Source organism: Condylura cristata, unplaced genomic scaffold (genome assembly GCF_000260355.1).
Source record: "Condylura cristata isolate star-nosed mole 26May11 unplaced genomic scaffold, ConCri1.0 scaffold00012, whole genome shotgun sequence".
Taxonomy (NCBI): Eukaryota; Metazoa; Chordata; class Mammalia; order Eulipotyphla; family Talpidae; genus Condylura; species Condylura cristata.
Window position 1 is genome coordinate 17,748,212 of NW_004567113.1, and position 7,021 is coordinate 17,755,232.

Below are 7,021 nucleotides of genomic sequence, written 5' to 3' on the forward strand. Positions count from 1 at the left end.
CTTGCTAAGGAGGGAGATCTTTCCCTCCAAGTCAATGCTTCTCACCCTCACTGCACCTCTAAAACACCTGGGAAGCTTTTAAAACCAGAGGCTCAGGACCAAAACAAGTGAGTAAGAACTTGGGGGCATGGGTCCCAGACATTGCTACTTTCAAAAGCTCCCAGATGGTTCTCATGTCTAAGTGAAGGTCAGACTCACGGTTGTTAGTCAAATATAACTAATGCTAAGGTGCTAATGTACGTATAACATCGATTACGTTAACAACTTGGTATATTGCTTTTTCATAAGGCTACACAGAGTTTTCTCCAAAGAAACACAGTTTAGTATTTGTTGAATAGTTGGCTAAGGCTGTCATAACATAATACCACAAACTGGGTGTCTGAAACAACAGAAGGTAATTTTCTCACAATTCTGGAGGCTGGAAGTCCCAAGGTCAGGATGTCAATAGATTTGGCTTCTTCTGGGGTCTTTTTTCTTCACTTACAGATGACAACGTTTTGCTGTGTCATGATATGAGATACTGTGGGTTAAGGCTCCAAATATGAAGTGTAGATGACGGACAGAGTGATGAGTGACTTTCCCAAATGAATGCCAAAATGTTTCATTTGACTTAACGTCAAATTTCCTGATGAGGAAGCAATTTCATTAGAAAAATACTTTTTACGGGTGGAGAGGGGTTGTGGATCAAGACTGGGGTGGGGGCCCTACCTGGTGGCGCAGCCAGTTAAAGCGCCGCAGTACCAGGAAGCTCCCCTCAGCCGCTACAGCATAAGTTTGATCCTGCTGGGGAGCTGACCCTCATGGCGCGGCAGACCTCTCCTGTCCCGCCCACTGCTCCCCTCAGCAGTATACTTTGTTGATCTGCCTGTTCTGCTCCATACTCTGTCTCTGGTGAATCTTCTCACTGCCCCTGCACCTCTGGCCTGTACCCCAGTCCTGTATGCATAAATAACTAAATCTTTTAAAAAAAAAAATCTGGGCTGGCAAGAGCACATGTGACTATGGTGACGGCACATGGGTGAATTGGTAGTGGGAAGTCCATGAGGATTACAACTGAGATGAAAATATGTACAAAATGAAGAATGATGTAAAATAAATAACTATATGTGTATATTAAAGATTTATTTATTTATGCATACAGAGCTGGGGTACAGGCCAGAGGCGCAGGAGTGGTGAGAGGATTCAGCAGAGACAGAGCAGGGAGCAGACTGGCCGACTGACAAGTACACTGCTGAGGGGAGCAGTGAGCGGGTCAGGAGAGGTCTGCCACGCCATGTGGGTCACCTCCAGGGCCAGCGATCAGACTCACACTGACATGGCTTTAGCTTCTCAGTGCTATTCTTTAACCCGCTGCACCACCAGGGAGGGCCCTAAATAACTATATTAAAAAAATACTTTTTAAAATTATATGAATGCTGAGCACCCCACATGGTTACTGAATTAGATAGAAAACACTTTCAAATAACCAGAATTAACTCGGCTATTTTGAAAACCTGGCCCATTATCTTCAACTGCTAGGAAGTGAGAAGCAAACATATTTGGTCAGACAAGTTGCCTCAGGACTGCAGCTTGGGGGCAGGCAAGTGTCAGGACTTGGATTCCTGTAGCAACTGAGGGGGTGAGTGGATGAGGTGAGCCAGGTGGGGTCGCTCCTGCCAAAGTGCTCAGCTCTGAGCTGCAGGTCCAGGAGGAAAGTCAGTTCACTGTTACTTTTACTCTCACTTTCTCAGAAAAACAAAAACAAAAACAAAAAAGCCCTGCACACTTGGGTTTTTTAGGAGGAAATTTCCTGATTTTAGGTGTTGGAAATTAACTAGTAAAAATTTTGACTGCCCTGCGGGTCAAAAGCCAGCGTGAGGGGAGACTGGGCTGGTGTGCTTCAGGATCCTGCCTCCAGAGTAAAGCCACAGTGAGACTGGGTGGAGTGTTGACTTTGGCACGTTGTGACTTCCTGATCACCTCTGGAATTCATCTTGAAAAGGACTGAGTGAGAGCTTCAATAAAGTCAGGTATTGTAGTGCCAGCAAGACACAGAGCAGTTTTTCTATGATCCAGGCAGACGGATGAAGGAGAGTACTGGAGACCTCAGGGGCTTTTACAGGATTCTAATGATCTTTCTGTACCACTTGTAGTGAGGCAGCCAGGCACAGGGCAGGCAGGGGGGTGGGTGGAGAGGGGCAACAGGCTGGCAGCCAGCGTAGCCTCCCCATGAATCTTGACTCTCTGGGCTCTTTGTCGTCATGGTGCGGGCTCTTCCTCTTGTAGCCATTCTCTGTTCGGCCAGCCTCTGTCACACTCTGCCCTTATAGGCTCCACCTCTAGGCTCAGGTGTGCCTACTTGCACATGCCCACACCTTACTCCAGGTGTCTACCATCCAGCAGGTGTACCCGAAGCCCCGCTTCCAAGAGCTTCCTGCATTCAAGGCTGCAGGTGATAGCCACAGAGACCAAGAGCACAAAGAAGTCTTCGTTTCTCCTACAGGTATACAATCCTTTAATGCTCTGTTGCCAGGAGGCCGAGTCCTTGAATCTAGAGTTTTCAAACACACAACCTAAGACTCCTCTAAACAGAAGTCCATCAAATCCACTGGTTCCTGCCCTCTCCCAGCTGGTTAAAAATGGATCAAATAAACATTTCTTGGAAAGAATTGAGCTAGCACTTTGATTTGGAACAAAAGAAAACCCTACAGTCTATGCGTAATTTTCAATAAGTGTTTTCTAGATTGCCAGGGATTTCTATGATGACTTAAATCAACACATCTCAAAGTCTTTTAGAGGATGAGACATGACACTGGCACATCTCTGACTAGCCAACTCAGAATCATTTCCTCTGATTTTCAGTTGGGCTATCAAGAACTTAAGAATTTTCAACCTTAAATTCTATTATTCTAATCATCAAATTCAAATGCTAGCTTTCAAAAATTCTGTAGGTGGCAATAAGAAGAAATGACAGGCCCTTCCTGGTGGCACAGTGGGTTAAAGCGCAGCACTGAGAAGCTAAAGCCGCTTCCGCATGAGTTCGATTCCCGCCTGCCCCGGAGGTGACCACATGGCGCGGCAGACCTCTCCTGACCCGCCCGCTGTTCCCCTCAGCGGTGTACTTTGTAAATCTGCCTGTTCTGCTCCCCACTCTGTCTCTGGTGAAGCCTCTCGCTGCCCCTGAGCCTCTGGTCTGCACCCCAGCTCTGTATGCACAAATAAATAAATCTTTAAAAAAAAAAAAAAAGAAGAAATGACAAAAGTTAACATGGTTAAATCACTGCAACCTATGTCAATGTTTTCTACTCTTAATATTGTTAGTTAGCTGATCATGTTGATAGGGCTATCAAACTCAATGCGGTAAAGAACTTGATGTTTTCCAGTACAGTGGATTTTATAAACACATAGAATACAAATGGTAAGGGGTAATTATTGAAACCACAGTAGATGTGATTTTTTTATAGGAGGAAAATAATATTTGAAATCTCAAGCTTTAAAGCAACTGGATATTGAAAAGTGACGCTGATTTTAATGCTTTCCCATGGACATCTGAGGTAGACTGGATTCTAAAGATGACTCTACGACCCCTCTCCTCTAGTTATAATGCCAGATATTCATTTAGGTACTATTGTGAAGAGAACTTGCAGATACAATTAAAATATCAAGTCAATTAAATTTAAGATAACAGAGATTATCCAGGTGACTCTAACCCAACCAGGTGGGCCTATTTAAAGCAGAGTTATTTCCTGGCAGAAAAGGAAGTCAGAAAGATTCAAAGCATGAAGGGGAGTCGATATTCTCACAGGCTTTAAGGTGGAGGCACTACCTGAGAAGGAATGCATGGCCGCCTCCAGCAGCAGAGAGGTGCCCTACCAGGAGACCTGGAAATCACAAAAACTGAATTCAACCAACAATCTGACTTCATTTGGAAGTGGACTGTTTCCAACAGCTTCCAGGTAAGAATCCAGGACAGCTGACACTTTCACTTCAGCCTTATGAGACCCTAACCAGAGAACTCAAATGAGTCATAAGAAAATCCTGGCCTAGAGAAATGTCAGCCAGTACATTTGTGCTTCTGCCAGATGCTGTTTTTGTGATGATTCGTTACACAGTAAGAGAAAATTAATACAACATTCAACACCAAATGTTGAGAAAGTTGTGGAGCTGCTGTATTTGGATTGTTAAATGGTACAACCACTGTGAAAAATGGTATGGAGCATTTTCTAAAGTCAAAGATATATCTATATACAGAATGCTCCAACATTTCATTCCTAGGTATTTACCCAAAAGAAATGGAAATATGTCTAAAAAAGACTTGTGAATAAAGTTACTATGGATATTAGTATACTATAGACCCAATCTGGTAATAGTCCAAATGCCTACCAGTAGGGGAATGGATAAATAATGAATGATGAAGCTAAGTGACAAGGTTGCAGTTCAAAAACACTTGGCTGAAGAAAAAAAAAAAAAAACCAACCCCAAAGTGTAGTGCATTACTTCATTTGTAGGCAAAACTTCTGTATGGTGGAATAAATTGGAATAGTAAATGTCTGGGTGATAGGAAATGGACTGAGGAGTATAAGAGGACTCTTTGTAATGATAAAGATGGTCTATATCTTGATAAGGATGTATATTACATAGGTAAAAATACCTTTGTCAGGATGCATCAATAGTAATATAGTATTATTTTATATTTTATAAAATAATATATTTTAATTTGTGAATTATCTCCCAACAAAAATATATTTAAAAGCAAAAGCAAAAATTCAATCCTGTATGCAAGAGACTATCACTAAGTACTCCCTCCTGTGGGTGTCCATTGAAAGCAAATAGGGTCTAGTCTCTGGATTAACTCTTGCCCTAATGAAGACATATGGGACCTTAAGCGACTAGGTGGGCCGTTTTGGGGCATTGAGGGCTAGCTAGATGATCTCAAGTCATTTCACATATATAATCAAATAGTACCACAAAGGACTTTGGTGAGTTTATTTTATGCCCAAGTCTGCAATGCTAAAAGGTGAGTGGTAAAGATGCTGATGGTGCTGAAACTGCCCACGTAAGGAGGGTGGACCGTGCCAGGTGTCAGTGCTGAGGGACCCCTGTGAGAGGGACAGAGTGGGGACCCCTCTGCAGCTCTCAGATCTGATGGCAAAGAGACAGAGACAGCCACTGGCAAAGGCGACTTCCATGTGACACCTAGTACTAAGCCCAAAGGCCTCTGGGAATATTTCTAAGCATCTTCATTCTGATTTCTTGCCAACATGCACGTAGGGGATTGCATGTATTAGAATTGGTAACTTCAGCTAAATGAACTCATCTTTTCTTACCTTGTGAAAGAAGTTTCCCAAAGCCCACAGAAATTTCCTGAATTCTAGAGATTTGGGTGTCTATAAAAGGACTCCTAACAGAGCCAATTGCAAGTTAACATTTTCTCAATTTGCCAAACACAAGTTTTAAACCAAAATGGCCAAAAATGAAAAGTGATGTTTTAAAATGTGAATTTTGTTTTTTTACAAGGAGCCCCAATAATTACATAGTGTGTGTGTATAACTTATAGCCACCTAGCCTGCCTATTTGTCAAGTTTCTGGGGTCTTCTGTTCGCCTCTGTCACAGGAAGCTCCACTGATAATTGGGTGTTGAGGGTGCTCTCCCCCATCCGACAGGAAGAGTAAGCTCAGTGGAAACTGTTGCCAGGGAGAGGGAAGGTGAAGGATATGCCTCGAGTGTTATGATAAGAGTTAAAAATAACCCAACTTACTAAAAGGGGCACTGGAACTGAGCTTTCCTGTTAGTTGACCAACCAGAGAAGGAGCAAAATAATTGGAATGAGATCCTTTTATTAGATGAACCATTTTTTTTGTTTGATTTGTTTAATGATTTAAAAAAATTATACCAGTGAGTCAGTAATGGGTTTCACTACATATACCACAAATTAGTTTCAAATTCTCTAATTATTTTCAAAAGAAGATTTACTAGGAAATACTATAAACTGTAATTGAATCTGGGGGGTTGTTTTTTTAAATTAAGTGTTAAATATCCTATGTCAGCTTTGCAATATGCTTGATTTTGATGTTTGAAGTATATGATGTTTTGACTGAGTGGAACTGAAACCTTTCACCCATGTTTCCATTCACAGGTGTTCTCTTGTCTAAGACCTGATTCCTACTTCCCACCCCCTACATTCTGGGCAAGTGGGGATTGGAAGTATGTTCCCATCACTTCCCAGAGGAGCGTTTGATACAACATTTATCATTCTATTAAAATTCATTGGTCTGGCCCTCCCTGATGGAGCCATAACTTAAATGCAGCACAATGAAGCTGGCTACAGCAGTTTGATCCCTGGCCAGGCAGGTGACCCACATGGCGCAGCAGACCTCTACTGTCTCACCTGCTGCTCCCTCAGCAGTGTATTTCATTCCATCTGCCTATTCTGCTCCCCACTCTGTCTCTGGTGAATTTTCTCCCTTCCTACACCTCTGGGCTGTACCCCAATTCTGTATGCATGAATAAATAAATCTTAAAAAAAAAAAATTTGTTGTTCCTGGCTTGTATCCCTTACTTGAAAATGAGGTCTTTAAGGGTATTCAATAGTCTGCCTTACTTATCCTTCATTCTTGATGTTTAACAGGTATCTGGCACATAAATATTTTTAGTCTTGGTATTTCCTGTTATGTTCTCTATGCAGATGAAAGCCAGTACTGTATACATTTTTTTCCATGATGACACCCTCTTATTGCTCAAATCTCATATTCAGTCAGATAAACTTTCTTCTGATTTTCTGGTTTTAGACCTATCTTTAGGGGTTCTTCCAGAAACCAAGCAGGAATTTTTGAAGAACCCTAAATTTGGTGCTAACTTCCTATCCTCAAGACTGCTCGGATACCAAACATGTGTGCTTTCAGCTTTAATTGCTGTGGGGTTGGGATGCTTTATAAAATATACGGAAAAGCCATTGGGAACTGCAAAACCAGTATTGTTACCAGCTTCACTTCATCAGTTGGAAAAGGCTCATAGGTGAAGAGTTTGTCATGGCGTATGCAG

The 7,021-nt window shown here is 42.2% G+C and overlaps 1 long non-coding RNA gene across 1 annotated transcript; it reads left to right on the forward strand.

Moving 5' to 3' along the window:
• Window positions 1–2,394: 2,394 nt before the first annotated feature.
• LOC105853555 lies at window positions 2,395–6,260 on the forward strand. Its single transcript, XR_001145390.1, has 3 exons — window positions 2,395–2,482; window positions 3,733–3,935; window positions 6,117–6,260. It is a non-coding gene; the product is annotated as an uncharacterized LOC105853555 (long non-coding RNA).
• Window positions 6,261–7,021: the final 761 nt, after the last annotated feature.